This window comes from Suncus etruscus, chromosome 7 (assembly GCF_024139225.1).
Source record: "Suncus etruscus isolate mSunEtr1 chromosome 7, mSunEtr1.pri.cur, whole genome shotgun sequence".
Classification (NCBI taxonomy): domain Eukaryota; kingdom Metazoa; phylum Chordata; class Mammalia; order Eulipotyphla; family Soricidae; genus Suncus; species Suncus etruscus.
In genome coordinates this window covers 81794219-81810649 of record NC_064854.1, presented here as the reverse complement: position 1 = coordinate 81810649, position 16431 = coordinate 81794219, and the positions used below count along the sequence as shown (strand labels likewise).

General features: G+C 34.8%; 1 non-coding gene across 1 annotated transcript; it reads left to right on the top strand.

Moving 5' to 3' along the window:
* Positions 1–15804: 15804 nt before the first annotated feature.
* Positions 15805–15911, top strand: LOC126015226 (U6 spliceosomal RNA). Its single transcript, XR_007498113.1, has one exon. It is a non-coding gene; the product is annotated as a U6 spliceosomal RNA (small nuclear RNA).
* Positions 15912–16431: the final 520 nt, after the last annotated feature.

The window sequence follows — 16431 nt, the reverse complement described above, 5'->3', positions numbered from 1 at the left end:
ACATAGCACTGCTCAATGTTTTATCAAGTTCTATGCTTAGGGATTAATCCTGGTTAGGTTTAAGGTACAGTAGGTAATGTTGGGAATAGAACCCTTCTTAGCCTCATGTAAGTCAACAGCCTTACATATGTAATATCCGTCTGGGATCTCCCTATTAAACTTATTTATATTTAATGTATAGAAGATTCTGAAATCAGTACTGTTTTAAATATTATAAATTTTGGGGGGGGCAACACCCAGTGATGCTCAGGGGTTACTCCTGGCTATGCACTCAGAAATTGCTCCTGGCTTAAGGGATTAAATGGGATGCTGGGGAGTCAAATCGTGGACTGTCCTAGGCTAGTGCTGTCAAGGAAAATGCCTTACCACTCCTCGCAACACACCGGCCCCTATTATAAAATTCTAAACACATGTTTCCACATACATATTTTCCTTCTCAAAGTTTTCCACATACAGACTCATTAATTTTCTAGAATAATAAGGAGAGTAAATTCTCTTTATCTTTCAGTCACAAGAAGCTGACTTTCAGAGCCTATAATTTTTGTGTCATTGCTTTCCAATGTGCACTGATAAAAATTAATAAAACATTTCCATGTCTTTCACTGTACTATGTAAAATTTGAAAATAAAATCACATATGACAGGACAATTTTAATAGAAAATGTGAATGGAGTTAACAGTTAATAAAACTGTAAGTATCTATTTGTATAAACTCACTTTGATTTAATCAAATTGAAGACCCATAAGAGGAACATCACTTTTTTCTTTGTCTCAGAAGGAAATCTATAAAATATATTTGTTTAGAAGCTGGAATGATAGCACAACGGTAGGGTATTTGCCTTACATACAGGATAGTCTTTGGTTCGATTCCTGGCATACCATAAGGTCCCCAAGCCAGGAGCGATTTCTTAGTGCATAGCCAGGAATAACCCCTGAGCGTCACAGCCCCCAAAGAAAAAATATCTATTTGTTTAGGAAATATTTTACTTGTTTTTATACATTTTCAAGAACTTTTGTAGAACAAAACATATACTTTTGTAAAAATATTTATTATCTAATTTTATATACCTCAAAAAATCTTACAATCATCTCTAACTAATGAAAAAGTTAACTGTATTTTTCGGGAATTATGCATCACTCTAGAGCCCTTTTGCTCTCCTGGTTATGCACAGCAGAGCTGTTTGCAGCACAGTCCCCAGAAGACCATAATTCTATGTACTCCCCAAAGAGACATAGACAATTAGTAATAACTGAACTAAATATTTTTTACCATTTACTAATTTTTTTACTGACTTATGTTTTATACATTTTCATTTTTAATTGACTTGAACAAATTTCTTTTTGTTGCTTTAAACTTGCAGTGATCCTCAAACTATGACCCGCGGGCCACATATTGTATTTGTATCTGTTTTGTTTCTTCATTGCAAAATAAGATATACGCAGTGTGCATAAGAATTCGTTCATAAGATTTGTTTTTACTATAGTCAGACCTTTCAATGGTCTGAGGAACAGTGAACTGGCCCCCTGTTTAAAAGTTTGAGGACCCCTGCTAAAGCAACAATTTTTTTTAGATTCAAACTTTAGAATGTAACTATTCTGAAAGTAAATTGCATCAAACAGCAGGAGTGGCTAATTGTTAAAGCTTAGAAAATGAATTTATTTACATGGTTCCAAGAATGAAATGAAAAATTTTTGCATAGTAATTATTAATGTTAAACATATACCGGAGAAAATACTTGTTATATATCATCTAAATAAATCATTAGACCTACCTCCAAGCAGGCCAAATTCAAGAAGTAGACCAGGTAATTAAAATTGTGAACGTGTAGTTTCTAAATGTAGCACACTCTATAAAGTACTTCCCATTCGAATCACCATGTAGCCTCCTTATGTTTTCTCTAGAAAACAATACATTGTAAAATAAACTCCATCGTCAATTTGAAGCTTCTATTTTCTATTTGAAGAGGTTTATTTCTGTTTTAAAATGAAAATATTCCCAAAACAATAGTCCTATCACATGCTCTGTTGATTTCTTTTTTATCTTTGATGAAGCACAATATCGACCTGTGCAATATAGTTTCTGTTCACTATAATATTGATATTTTTTGCCAATCTTGTACAAATTCTACAATATACTATATTCAGGAAGTTCAACTCTTTTTTTTTTTTTTTTTGGTTTTTGGGCCACACCCGTTTGACGCTCAGGGGTTACTCCTGGCTATGTGCTCAGAAATCGCCCCTGGCTTGGGGGAACCATATGGGACACCGGGGGATCAAACCGCGGTCCGTCCTAGGTTAGCAATTGCAAGGCAGACACCTTACCTCTAGCGCCACCTTCCCGGCCCCTGGAAGTTCAACTCTTTGAGGATAATGTACGATAGAGCCATTTCTGCTGTGAAACAAGAAAGTTATATGTTGTCCCAAGCATTTTGAATCATTCTGTTTTTTAATATACACACTTAGAGTAGATGATATTAATAGTAAATCTGTCATGTTGTATTGATTTTCCTGCAGCACAATTTATTATTATGATGTGGTAATTTTAATAATATAGATGAAAAACCATTAAGTTCAAGTTTGGAATTTGAATGTAATTTCAATTTTATCAAGTAATTCTGAAAATCATAATAAATAAGCTACTTATTATCATTTTTATTAAATTATTTATGAAAATATTCTTAAATTTTTCCTGTAGTACTTTCTTATATTATAATTTCTGCTATGATCTTTGAAATTTTAGACATTGTTATTATCACTGTGGTTTTTGTTGTTTAATAATGGTAGAGCTACTTGATGAAGTAAGATCATAGTAATTTTTTGGTTCAATAAAATATGACATTAGAACTGCTGCAGGGTCACTCTACTAAGTATTTAGGACATTCACAGAGAAAGCCTGACGATCTTACTGATTCAGCAGTAATACACTATCTCCTATGGAAAGTCCATATGAGACAATATTCTAACTTTTCTTCAAACAGAAAATAGCATCTCAGGCATGTCCACAGAACTAAAAACCATACTATTTTTGGATCTGTTTCATAGAAAATTCTAGAAATAAAGTCTTCCTTGGTATTTGAGGTCAGGTTAAAACCAGGTTATAGAGATTGTGTAGCTTGTTATTTATACCCCCATCTGCAACAGGAGTATCATATGCATTGTTCCTTTTTGCATAGGCACATTAAAATGGGAAAAATTCTACATATAGAAAGAAGCTTTTATCTAATAGCAATAAGAACTCATAAATTTTATAGTGCAGGGCTGCCTTTTACCCTGAACACTTGTCATGGGGATTTGACTTAGGACTCAATTGATTGAACATTAACAAACCAACCCCACGCATTGAACCTCATACTTAGAACTAGCATGGTTTTCTACCCCACACCCTGACTGGAGGCTCTAATGCCACCCTGGCACCAAGTTACTCCAGGGTAGGTTCATATGACACCTTGATGATGAGGAAAGTGCAACAACTTGCTCTAAGGACAGGCTACCCTGCCTCACCATTTAACAAGGGTGAGATGAAATCAGAAGACTCCACTCGGTGACACCTGGCTTTGACATAGGATTTGTGCAAAAAAACAAGATCTCTAATTACAGAAGCTGATTGTAATAACCACAAATGTGGAGAACTTTTCCTGGGACCATGAAAAAGACCTTAGGGTTGGACAATCATTTTGCCATAAAACTGTAGTTGGTCTTATGACGACAGAACACTTCACGAGTAGAGATACTCTGTTTTATTTACGTCAAAGGTATTTTTTTCTAATTTTCCCAATGTTTACTGCACCTATGCAAAAAATAATAATCTCCCACACTAGTCCTCGACTTTTTAAATTTTATAGGTATATCTTCTAAATAGGGGATCCTGCCTTTTTCAAAGAACCTTAAGAAATGAATCACTTTGTTTTACCTCATATTTCTATGTCTTTCTACAAATTGAGAAAAGAAAAAAAGTGGATGTGGCCCAGGAGACAAGTATTCTCAGGAGCATTGAGTAAAAAACTAAATAACTGAAACTAAATTTCCAAGCAAAAGTCAATAATAGTAGAATCAAGAGGCCCAAACTATAACAATCTATACACAAAGCTAAGGGTTCAAGTATGGAATGCATGCTGGAAATGCTTTTGGATGGAGGTCAACACTAATTGAGGGAAAAGACCTAATTTACTGTCACTTATGACTAAAATGGGACTTCAAATATACAGTGATCTTTAATAAAAAAATCTTTTCACAGACATCACTCCAATCAACTGACTCAGACCTTGCTTCTTGAAAAAGAATCTGGGCATATTCTCTGGGTCACAATTTGTCTTTACTAGATAGAGGAAAGGCCCAAGAGGCAAGAGATAGAGAAGTAGGTCAAACATGAAACAAATATATTAATACATATTATATTCTAGCCACTGGAGTAAAATTTTCTTGATTAATGTCTTTTGATGGTAATAGTCATCTGGTTAAATGGCTATTTTAAAGTTGAGATAACAATGGTTTGAAGAAGCTAAGTACTTTGCCACATTCACATAGGAGGTTGCTAAGGAAAGATTACTAAATACAGTTTAGAGTTTAAACTGCTATTTAGTCTTGACCCTGCTGCTGGAGGAAAGAGAGTACACAGAGTTATGATTCAAGTCTAAATAGGATGATCTTCCCCTTTACTTTGTTCTCTTTTTCCATGAATATCATTATTGAGGACGGGACAGGTGTTTAATGACCATCATTCAGACATGAGTTTAACAGAAGAGTTTCTGAAATTGCTGAAAGAGCAATCAGAAATGCTACACAGTGTACAGATCAGTATAAATTAGAATTTGTGAGTCATTAAACCAACATCAAATGGAAATATAATGAGGGGATATTTGATTCAAATATTTACAATTCCAATAGTCAATTAAAATTGCTGTCCCTTTTTATTGTTTAATACAGCTAAACAGGTTCATATTTCTGTGTAAAGTTATATAGTATGAAGTGAAAAATATTCCATCATCTAAATTAAATGAATTCCAAGTTGCCTACTCCTAATATATTATAGTATTATTATAATATAATTATTATATATTACATATTATAATATCAGCATTATAATATATTATAGTGTTATAATAGATATTCAGTAATACAAAGAAATGGGATAGAAAATATTTCCACACAGAACTGCATTAAACATCCCCAGTTCATAGTAATTATATCTCTTATAAACTAATAAAATAAAAAATAAATTATTTCAAAACTAGACTTATTTTTAATGTATTTTATTAAGTTAATAATTTGCATTTAAAATTTACCACCACTTGGGGTCAGAGGGGTGGCACAGAGCTGTAAGGCATCTGCCTTGCCAGAGCCAGCCTAGGACAGACCATGGTTTGATCCCCTGGTGTCTTATCCGTTCCCCCAAGCCAGGAGCAATTTCTGAGTGCATATCCAGGAGTAACCCCTGAGCATCACTGTGTGTGACCCAAAAACCAAAAAAATTTTTTTTCCACTACCATTTATTTAAAATTCCAATGTAAGATTTTAACGTCAACATTCAAAAGCTAGATTGCATATAGTGCTTTCTAAAATAATTTTAAATAAAAGTATTTCTTCAATATTTAAATAAGAAAAAAGAAGATATCTTTACCATTGTATTTCTAACTTATGTTTTTCCTTGGTATATTCATTAAATTGTTCAGATCTATTTAAAAATAGATCTAAAACCAATGTATTACCAGTTTATTGTTTTACATAATAACTAGTTTTGTTGTGAAAATAACATTTTTAAAAAATGTTATAATTTGTCTAATAAGATTAAAATCAAATTAAAATTTAAGTTAGTGGTGTACAATTTTACTTCACACTAGCATTACCAAAATGTCCATTACTTATCCTTGTTCCTATGTTCATTGATGTCTGTCTTCCTTCCACCAAGACCTATGTTTTGTTGGTTGATTGTTACAGATATGAATACTGTCCTTCCATTTGCACCACCAATGTGCTATATATATTTCATTGATGTTCCCATGTTGTGTTTACACATTATTCATTCTCTTCAAATTATCCCTGACTCATGTCATTTTCAAGTCTATATTCTACTCTCTGAGGTTTCTAATCTATTGGTAATGTTTATATCTTGACTTGCTTTTTTATATATACCACATATAAGTGAGATCATCCTGAGTTATTCCTAATATTTCGGCTTACTAAGCTCAACATTATATCTTTTAAGTTGATGCATGCAACATAACTTAATTTTAGTGGCTGCATAATATTCCATTGTATATATATGTATATATATATACCTCATATTATTTATAAGCTTATCTATAGAAGGCCTTTTGGTTGCTTACATATCCTGTTTATTATACTAAGTGCTTTTGTAAACATTGTGACAATATCTTTTTTCATTTTTAATTAAATTACAGCAAGTGAGAAATTTGTATTAAATGGAAGTCTTATTCTACTTTTTGAGGAATTTGCATGTTGCAAAATATTACAGTACAAAAAAAGTTAGCTTTGATTAAAGAAAATCAAACTGAACTTGGAATCCTCAAAATCTGGCATTTAATTGCATGGCATTGCTACTTCTTATATGACATAGCTCTGGTTATTACATTTCTCTGAGCTTGAGATTCTTTTTGTTTACATATGTATATGTTTAAGTTATACTATGTTGCGTCCCTGAGGTCTAAAGACCTCAGAGATATATAATGTATATTATATTATAAGTATATTATAATATTATAATATTTATATGTATAATGTATATTATATTAAGACTAGTGATTGGACCCAAGTCTGGAGAGTGCTAGACAAATGCTCTAACCTCTGTATTATATTTCTGGCTCCTAAGATTTATATTTATTATTTTTAATAGGGATTGGGACACAGAGCATTTCCACCAGTAATAAATGAGTTCTTTTTATACTCATATCACCACCAATAAAAAGTTTTCCCTGTAATTTTGATATATGTTATTCCTATTAGTATAATATATTATCACATTGTCATTTTTTTATTTAAAAACCTTGATTACATACATGATTGTGTTTGGGTTTCAGTCATGCAAAGAACACCACCCGTCACCAGTGCAACATTCCCATCACCAATGTCCCAAGTCTCCCTCCTCCCCACCCGACCCCCGCGTGTACTCTAAACAGGCTCTCCATTTCCCTCATACATTTTCAATATTACAACAGTTCAAAATGTAGTTATTTCTCTAACTAAACTCATCACTCTTTGTGGTGAGCTTCCTGAGGTGAGCTGGAACTTCCAGTTCTTTCTCTTTTGTGTCTGAAAATTATTATTGCAAAATGTCTTTCATTTTTCTTAAAACCCATTTCTTAAAAACCATTCTGCGATTTCTCTCTCTCTCTCTCTCTGACTTATTTCACTCAGCATAATAGATTCCATGTACATCCATGTATAGGAAAATTTCATGACTTCATCTCTCCTGACAGCTGCATAATATTCCATTGTGTATATGTATCACAGTTTATTTAGCCATTCGTCTGTTGAAGGGCATCTTGGTTGTTTCCAGAGTCTTGCTATGGTAAATAGTGCTGCAATGAATATAGGTGTAAGGAAGGGATTTTTGTATTGTATTTTTGTGTTCCTAGGGTATATTCCTAGGAGTGGTATAGCTGGATCATATGGGAGCTCGATTTCCAGTTTTTAGAGGAATCTCCATATCTCTTTCCCTAAAGGTTGAACTAGACAGCATTCCCACCAGCAGGAGATAAGAGTTCCTTTCTCTCTACATCCCCGCCAACACTGTTTATTCTCATTCTTTGTAATGTGTGCCATTGTCTGTGGTGTGAGGTTGTATCTCATCGTTGTTTTGATTTGCATCTCCCTGATGATTAGTGATGTGGAGCATTTTTTATGTGTCTTTTGGCCATTTGTATTTCTTCTTTGTCAAAGTGTCTGTTCATTTCTTCTCCCCATTTTTTGATGGGATTAGATGTTTTTTCTTGTAAAGCTCTGTCAGTGCCTTGTATATTTTAGAGATTAGTCCCTTATCTGATGGGTATTGGGTGAATAGTTTCTCCCACTCAGTGGGTGGCTCTTGTATCCTGGGCACTATTTCCTTTGAGGTGCAGAAGCTTCTCAGCTTAATATATTCCCATCTGTTAATCTCTGCTTTCACTTGCTTGGAGAGTGCAGTTTCCTCCTTGAATATGACTGTAATGTCCTGGAGTGTTTTGCCTATGTGTTGTTCTATATATCTTATGGTTTTGGGGTTGATATTGAGGTCTTCAATCCATTTAGATTTTACCTTCGTACATGATGATAGCTGGGGGTCTAAGTTCAATTTTTTGCAAGTGGATATCCAGTTCTGCCAACACCACTTGTTGAAGAGGCTTTCCCTGCTCCATTTATAATTTCCTGCTTCTTTATCAAAAATTAGGTGATTGTATGTCTGGGGAACATTCTCTGAATATTCAAGCCTATTCCACTGATCTGAGGGCCTGTCCTTATTCCAATACCATGCTGTTTTGATAACTATTGCTTTGTAGTACAGTTTAAAGTTGGGGAAAGTAATTCCTCACATATTCTTTTTCCCAATGATTGCTTTAGCTATTCGAGGGTGTTTTTTGTTCCAAATGAATTTCAGAAGTGCCTGATCCACTTCTTTGAAGAATGTCATGGGTATCTTTAGAGGGATAGCATTAAATCTGTATAATGCCTTGGGGAGTATTGCCATTTTGATGATGTTAATCCTGACAATCCATGAGCAGGGTATGCATTTCCATTTCCGCGTGTCCTCTCTTATTTCTTGGAGCAGAGTTTTATAGTTTTCTTTGTATAGGTCCTTCACATTTTTAGTCAAGTTGATTCCAAGATATTTGAGTTTGTGTGGCACTATTGTAAATGGGGTTCTTTTCTTAATGTCCATTTCTTCCTTATTACTATTGGTGTATAGAAAGGCCATTGATTTTTGTGTGTTAATTTTGTAGCATGCCACCTTGCTCTATGAGTCTATTATTTCTAGAAGCTTTTTGGTAGAGTCTTTAGGGTTTTCTAAGTAGAGTATCATGTCATCTGCAAACAGTGAGAGCTTGACTTCTTCCTTTTCTATCTGGATGCCCTTGATATCTTTTTCTTGCCTAATCATTATAGCAAGTACTTCCATTGTTATGTTGAAAAGGAGTGGTGAGAGAGGACAGCCTTGTCTTGTGCCAGAATTTAGAGGGAAGGCTTTTAGTTTTTCTCCACTGAGGATAATATTTGCCTCTGGCTTGTGGTACATGGCCTAAACTATATATGAGAAAGGTTCCTTCCATTCCCATCTTGCTGAGAGTTTTGATCAAGAATGGGTGTTGGATCTTATAAAATGCTTTCTCTGCATCTATTGATATGATCATGTGGTTTTTATTTTTCTTGTTATTGATGTTGTGTATTATGTTGATAGATTTATGGATGTTAAACCAGCCTTGCATTTCTGGAATGAAACCTACTTGATCATAGTGGATGATCTTCTTAATGAGGCATTGAGTCCTATTTGCCAGGATTTTGTTGAGGATCTTTGCATCTGCATTCATCAGCGATATTGGTCTGTAATTTCCTTTTTTTTGTAGAATCTCTGTCTGGTTTAGGTATTAAGGTGATGCTGGCTTCATAAAAGCTATTTGGAAGTGTTTCCGTTTGTTCAATTTTATGAAAGAGTCTTGCCAGGATCGGTAGTACTTCCTCTTGGAAAGTTTGAAAGAATTCATTAGTGAATCCTTCTGGGCCTGGGCTTTTGTTTTGGGGCAGACGTTTGATTACCATTTTAATTTCATTAATGGTGATGGGGGTGTTTAGATATGCTACATCCTCTTCCTTCAACCGTGGAAGATTATAAGAGTCCAAGAATTTATCCATTTCTTCCAGGTTCTCATTTTTAGTGGCATAGAGTTTCTCAAATTAGTTTCTGATTACCCTTTGAATCTCTGTCATATCAGTAGTTATCTCTCCATTTTCATTCCTAATACGAGTTATCAAGTTTCTCTCTCTCTCTTTCTTTGTTAGTTTTGCAAGTGGTCTATAAATCTTGTTTATTTTTTCAAAGAACCAACTTCTGCTTTCGTTGAACTTTCGGATTGTTTTTTGGGTTTCTACTTCGTTTATTTCTGCTCTCAGCTTTGTTATTTCCTTCTGTGTCCCTATTTTTTGCTCCCATTGTTAAGCACTTTCTAGTTTTATTAGCTGTGTCATTAAGCTACTCAGGTAAGCTCCTTCTTATTTCCTGATGTGTGCTTGCAAAGCTATAAATATTCCTCTCAGTACTGCTTTTGCTGTGTCCCATAAGTTCTGATAGTTTGTGTCTTTATTGTCATTTATTTTCAGGAACTTTTTGATTTCCTCCGTGATTTCATCTCAGACCCACTGCTTATTGAGTATGAGGCTGTTTAACTTCCAGGTGGTAAAGTTTTTCTTCTGAGTCCCTTTGGAATTCACAAATAATTTCAGAGCCTTGTGGTCAGCAAAGGTAGTCTGCAAAATTTCTATCCTCTTAATATTATTGAGGTATTTTTTATGTGCCATCATGTGGTCTATCCTGGAGAATGTCCCATGTACATTGGAGAAGAATGTGTATCCAGGTTTCTGGGGATGGAGTGTCCTATATATATTCACTAGGCCTCTTTCTTCCATTTCTCTCCTCATGTCTGGTATATTCTTGTTGGGTTTCAGTCTGGTTGACCTATCCAGTGTTGACAAAGCCGTGTTGAGGTTCCCCACAATTATTGTGTTGTTATTTATATTATTTTTCAGATTTGTCAACAATGGTATTAAATATTTTGCTGGCCCCTCATTCAGTGCATATATGTTTGGAGAGTTACTTTTTCCTGCTCTACATACCCCTTGATTAATATAAAATGTCCATCTTTGTCTGTTACCACCTTCATGAGTATAAAGTTTGCATTATCTGATATTAGTATGGCCACTCCAGCTTTTTTATGGGTTTTGGATAATTTTTCTCCAGCCTTTTATTTTGAGTCTATGTTTGTTCTGACTATTCAGGTGCGTTTCTTGTAGGCAGCAGAAGGTTGGATTGAGTTTTTTGATCCATTTAGCCACTCTGTGTCTCTTGAGTAGTGCATTTAGTCCATTGACGTTGAGAGAAAGAATTGTTCTGGGATTTAATGCCATCTTTATATCTAAATTTGGTGTGTCTTTTGGTTAGTTTTGTCTTAAATTAGTCTTTCAGTTTTTCTCTTAAGACTGGTTTTGAGTCTGTAATGTTTCTGAGCTGTTTTTTTGTCTGTGAAACCATGTATTCTTCCATCAAACCGGAAAGTGAGTTTTGCTGGGTATTATTCTAGGTGAAGCATTCATTTCATTCAGTCTTGTCACAATATCCCACCACTGCTTTCTGGCATTGAGTGTTTCTGGAGACAGGTTTGCTGTATATCTCAAGGATGCTTGCTTGAATGTAATTTCCTCTTTTGATCTTGCTATTTTCAGAATTCTGTCTCTATCTGTGGGATTTTTCATTGTGACTAGGATATGTCTTGGGGTGGTTTTTCTGGGGTCTCTTTTTGTTGGTACTCTTCGAGCATGCAGGATTTGATCACATATATTCTTTAGCTCTGGAAGCTTCTCCTTAATGATGTTCTTGACCGTTGATTCTTCCTGGAAATTTTCTTCCTGGGTTCCTGGGACTCCATTGTTTCTTAAGTTGTTTCTGTTGAGCTTATCATAGACTTCTATTTTCATCTGTTCCCATTTTTTGACTAATTTTTCCATTGTTTGTTCATTTGCTTTAAGTTTTGTTTCCAATCTCTCCTGCTGTATGGAATTGTTATATATCTCATCTTCCACAGCACCAAGTCTATTCTCAGCTTCTGATACCCTGTCCCAGAGCTTATCCATTTTGTCATTCACTTTGTTTACTGACTTTTTCAGGCCTGGTAGTTGACATGTTATTTCAGTTTGGAGTTTTGTGATTTCTGTCTTCATATTTTCTTGGTTCTTATTAGTGTTCTGTTCAACTCGATCCATGGTTTCTTTGAGATCGTTGAGCTTCTTCCATATTGTTAGTCTAAAGTCCTTATCTGAGAGGTTGATTAGTTGGTTGGTCATTATCTGGTCATTAGAATTGTCATCTTCTTTCTCTATGTCTGATGCTGGCCTGCGTTTTTCCCCATTGTCACACTTGTATTGTGGGTTTTTCTACATGTTGTGGGGTATTCATTGGCTATATGATGCAGGCAGCACACTCCTCTGGTTCTGACTTACCTCTAAGGGAAGGGAGTCATCAGTGGATGAAGCCTCACACTGGATCAAATCTTAGGCCCGAGCATGCAACAGAGAAGACATTCTGGAGAGAAATGCTTGCTTCTGTGATCCAGCACAGTTCTTAGTGTGATTTTTTCTTCTTGTTGCGATTTTGTCCTTTTCTTAGAAAGAGTGCATGGCCACATAGTGAAGCGAAGCCAAAGTGCTCTGCTGGAGCCTCTTTTTGGCCCACTCCCAAGAGATTCACGCAAGAGGACAGTAGACAGACATACACAGGTAGCACTCACTGTTTTTCACAGTCAGGCCCCACTGGGCAGGCTTAGTTTCGTGGATTTTCCCAGCCTGATGTCACAAACAGGGGACCTGGTTTCTGCAAAGCCTAGCCTGTTTTTGACATTGTCATCTTGATATGGATTTCCCTAAGATAAATGATGATAAGCATGTTATCATATGTGTGTTGGCTACCTATTGGTCTTCCCCAGAGAGGTATTCATTCATTTCTCCTTATTATTTTTGATGAGGTTTTTAGGTTGTGGGTTTAACCTCTGTGTGTATTTTGTATATCCTAGATATCAACACTTTATCTGAGGTGTAGAAATAAAATGTTTTCTCTCATTTAGCTGTCGTTTAGTTTTAGCCCATGTTATTTTTGCAAAGAAACGTTTTAGTATAATGTATAAAATATAATGTAGTCCAAAAGTACAGATCTGACACTATCGCTTTTGCCATTGAGACCATTGAAGACTCCTTTGAGGTCTAGTTCTTGGAGTATTCTGCCTATGTTTTCCTCAATGTACTTTATGGAATTAGGTCTAACCTCAAAAAATTTCATTGATCCACTTTGAACTCACTTCTGTGTAGGTGTAAGATATGAATTAATCTTTAATTTCTTATACATGGTTATTCAGTTTTTCAAACAGCATTTCTTGAAGATACTGTATGTATTACATTTCATGTTTCTTTGTCAAAGGGTAATTGACCATGTACTTGGGTATTTGTTATTGGCTGTTCTGTATTGATTCATTGGTCTAAAATTCGGTCTTTGTTCCAATATCATGTTGTTTGAACACTATGGTTTTGCAGTAAAGCTTTAAGTAGGTAATTGGATGCCTCCTAATGTTTTATTTTTTAATGGCATTGGCTATATAGGGTATTTTATGGTTCTACACAAACTTTATAATTGTTCTCAGTTCTTGAACAATGTTGTGTGAATTTGAATAGAGATTGCATTGATTCTATTTAGTAATTTAGATAAGATGGACATTTTGATAATATTTTTTCTGATATTTGTGCATAGAATATTTTTCTAGTTGCTTAAATCTTATTCAATTTCTTAAGTGTTTCGACATTTTCATGATATAGTTCTTTCATTTTTTGTTAACTTTATTTGTAGGTACTTGGTTGTTTTTATACTATATTAATGGAATAGACTACTTGATTTATTTCTCATCTGAGTCATTATAAGCATTATAATAATTATAATAAGTCATTGTAAGCAGAATGTAACTAATTTTGTATATTGACTATGTAGATGGCCACTTTTTATATTGATTTATTTTTTTCAGGAACTGCTTTAGGAGCCTTCAATGTATCATCTCATATGCAAGCAGAGATATTATGACTTCCTCTTTTCCAATTTGGATCCTTTTTATTTCCTTCTCTTGTTTGATTACTGTTGCACTCCGTGTGAATTTTTTCAAATTTTTACCATTAAGAATAGCATTGATGGAGGTGGAAAAAAATGAGGGAAAGAGCACAGCAGAAGCTGTGGGGACCTGGAAATAAGAAAGGTCGTTTGTCCCCTTAAGCATCCAACACTGAAATGCCTGAAATTCTTGAATGTAGTTATATGCCCAAATCATGGATATAATATAAAAAAACTAGCTATCACCAATTAGAAAATCAAGTTTCTAGTGAGATTTCTGGAGAAAAGTGGCAGTGACAAATAAGTGGTATCCTAACATTGTTCCTGTTATGTCCTGGCAGACAACTTTTTCCTGGCTCTGGAGAGCTGCTCAAGTTCATTGCCTAGCCAAGCTCATAGGTCTGGCAGGTTTCAGACAATAGAAAGTGCAGCTGAGGCATGGAGTGAGTGGAGCTATAGAGAACAGTGATGGCCCAATCCGTGGCCAAACTCACAGGGTGCCAACATTAGAGTGCAGTTGAGCAATTGAGAAAGTGCAACTAAGATAGCTGGAGTCCTGTGATCAGGCATAGGCAGCACCAGTGTAAGATGACTACAAATAGCCGGCCTGCCAGTTTCAGTAGTGAGGCCTATGCGCTGCTCTAATTGTGAGAATACTTTCTCCAAAATTCCTGTTTCCCTGGTAAATAAGGTAGGGTCTGTGCCCAGATGCATCTTTAACTAAGGTTTCTGTATCCAAATAAGCAAGAATAGAGTCAGTGACAGTAGACAGGTTTTGAAATCAAAATGGTTATTTCGAACTCGAGTTCATTTTAAACTTAAGTTATTTCAAGAGAAAAGTACATATGCTGTCTTTGAGATGGCACAATTCTTCTAGACAAAAAAATCCCACCACAATACATAAAAAATTATCACCTCACTGCAAATATCACAGTGGGAAGGCAATGCAGAAACCCAACACATCTAGTAAATAAAGATAATAGTTTGAAGTACTTAACTAATATAACCCATCTATATAAACTTTGTCTGATAGGGATATTATAGAAAAATTGTGAAAGATGTTCAAAGGACTCAAAAAAAAACCCTCATAATTGGGCAACCAATAAGATTCAAGAGAATATAAAAATAGAAATAGGAAAACTTTTAAACAGATATTACAGGGATAATAAAAACTTGGTACATAAAATAAAAGACACATCGAAAGGCCTCACCAGCAGAGTAACAGCTGCTGAGGGAAGAATTATTGAGCTATAAGAGAAACTGCATGGTACCTCCATAAAACAGAAGAATATGGAAAAGAATGTTAAAATAAATATGGAGAAGATGGAAAATATCCTGAAAGTAGTGAGCAAAACAATAGATATTCAGTTAAATTCAATAGGAACAACATTGAGATATGGGGGTCCCATAATAGAAGGAAAAATTCCAATAAAGTAGCAACAGCAAAGATATTATTACTGAGAAGTTTCCAAATCTGAAGAGTGCATGCACTTATATCCTGGTCACCCAAAGAAAAACAGCAAAAAGAGACAAATAAAACACCCCAAGTCACATTCTAGTCACAATGATGAAAACCACAGATAGAATACTTAAAGCAAAAATAACAAGAAGAAAATTACAAGGCAGAGGGAGGGGCAAGCCCTGAGGGGCTCTTGTTCTAGAGCCAAAAAAATAAATAAATTACATACATACAAAGAGCCTCCTTAAGATTTAAAAACTATTATTAAGGCAAAAAGGCAGTAGGAAAGGAATTATTATATAGGAATTATTACTAAAGGAATTGTTATAAAGGCAGTATTAAGGAATCATAATAAAAATATATCCATAAAGTAGATGCCTCTCAAAAAGTACTTCACTCAGCAGACTTTTGTTCAGGTTTTAAGAAAGGATACACCTCTTTACAAATAAGCAAAAGCTCACAAACTTTGTAGATTGAAAACTAACATTAAAAGATTACATAAGGTGTTCGCTTTGGCAGTACATATAATAAAATTGGAACAATACAGAGAATATTAGCATGGCCCATGCAAAAGGAAGACACGCAAATTCATGAAGCACTCCATATTTTTACAGCAAGATCAAAAAGGGAAATTACATTCAAGGGAACATCCTTGAGATTTACAGCAAACCTGTCACCAGAAACACTCAAGGCCAGAAAGCAGTGGTGGTATATTGTGACAAGACTGAATGAAATGAATGCTTCACCTAGAATACTGTACTCAGCAAAACTCAGTTTCCGGTTTGACGGAAGAATACATGGTTTCACAGACAAAAAAAAAAAAAAAAAAAAAAAAACAGCTCAGAAACTTTACAGGATCAAAACCAGTCTTAAGAGAAAAACTGAAAGACCTAATTTAAGACAAGACTAACCAAAAGACACACCAAATTTTGATATAAATATGGCATTAAATCCCAGGACAATTCTTTCTCTCAACGTCAATGGATTAAATGCACCAGGTAAGAGACACAGAGTGGCTAAATGGATCAAAAAAGTCAATCCAACCTTCTGCTGCCTACAAGAAACACACCCAAATAGTCAGAACAAATATAGACTCAAAATCAAAGGCTGGAGAAAAATTATCCAAGCAA